At 41.4% G+C, this 1,496-nt stretch overlaps 1 protein-coding gene across 1 annotated transcript in view; it reads left to right on the top strand.

The window, feature by feature from the left end:
• Usp42 (ubiquitin specific peptidase 42) overlaps positions 1-1,496 on the top strand; it is a 39,239-nt gene that overhangs the window by 13,907 nt on the left and 23,836 nt on the right. The window lies entirely within an intron of this gene.

Raw genomic sequence — 1,496 nt, 5'->3', positions numbered from 1 at the left:
CTTTTTTTCTTTTTGCTTATGTGGTGCTGAGGAATCGAACCCAGGGCCTCAGGCATGCAAGGCAAGCGCTCTACCACTGAGCCACCTTCCCAGCCCCATGAGTACATTTCTTATCAAGCATTGTAGCCTCCTCCTTTGTTTCCCCTTCCCATATCTTTAAGACATTATTAGACCCTTGCAAAATTTTAACCAGGGTATGTTTTGATTATTTATTGTGCTGGCCCTGGGGCTTGAATTCAGGGCCTGGGCACTATCCCTGAGCTTTTTTGCTCAAGGTGTGCTCTACCACTTGAACTACAACTCCACTTTTGGCTTTTTGCCGTGTAATTGGAGTTGAGTCTCATAGACTTACCTGTCTGCACTTAGCCATTTATATACACGTGTGTGTATGTGTGTGTGTGTGTGTACATATGTATATATATGCCATAATAGTATTTTCAAATCTAGTCTTAAGAAACTGTTAGTTCACACATACATGATTGAATCTTTTTTTTTTTTTTTTCGGTGCCGGTCTTGAGGCTTGAATTCAGGGCCAGGGCACTGTCCCTGAGCTTTTGTGCTCAAGGCTAGTGCTGCCACTTTGAGCCACGGCACCATTTCTGGCTTTTTCATGGTTAACTGGAGGTAAGAGTCTCACAAACTTTCTTGCTAGGGCTGGCTTCAAACCTGGATTTTCAGATCTCAGCCTTCTGTGTAGCTAGGATTACAGTCATGAGCCACTGATGTCCAGCATATTGCCGTTTTTATAGGTCAGAATTAGTGGAATATTGGTAGTCTCATGTTACAAGCTAGTTTTTCTGTGAATATGTGTGCATTCGCATAGAAATCTGTGTATCCATATATATTGTATTTTTACTTATTCAATAATTTGGTCTTATAGCTGTTTAGTTAATTATATGTCAAATTGAAATGGTACTATGTAATTGAGAATATAACTTGTCAGTTATTGGGGTGGTATTGAGGCAGGCTGGGTATTTATTTTGCATGGTTAGAGACCCAGCATGTATTTGGAATGTGCACACTCACATTTGGATACACTTTGAAGGCAGCACAAATGTTAATTTTGGATTGAGTGTAATTTTATTAGGTTGATAAAGATGCAAGAGCTGCTTTGTGCTACTCTTTGGAGCCCTTATGGGTTCTTCTTGAAGTCACATGGTCCTGGCTGCTGTCAATGCAGCTTTGTGTGTGTTGTTTCCTTATTAAATGTTCAGGGGTTTTCTCTTTTCTTTTTCTTTTGAGTGTGTGTGTGTTTGTGTGCGCGTGTGTTCACGCACACACACGCGCGCACATGTGAGTGCTGGTCCTGGGGCTTGAACTCAGGCCCTTCGGCATTGTCCCTAAGTTTTTTTGCTCAAAGTTAGTGCTTTGCTATTTCAGCTTTTGTAGTGCTTAATTGGAGATTATGAAGTAGTATCATGGACTTTCCTGGCTTCAAAACACAATCTGCAGATCTCAGCCTCCTGAGTAGCTAGGATTATAGGCTTCAGCCACTG

Source organism: Dipodomys ordii, unplaced genomic scaffold (assembly GCF_000151885.1).
Source record: "Dipodomys ordii isolate 6190 unplaced genomic scaffold, Dord_2.0 Scaffold68, whole genome shotgun sequence".
In the NCBI taxonomy this organism is placed as follows: Eukaryota; Metazoa; Chordata; class Mammalia; order Rodentia; family Heteromyidae; genus Dipodomys; species Dipodomys ordii.
This window is presented reverse-complemented; position numbering and strand designations above follow the sequence as displayed.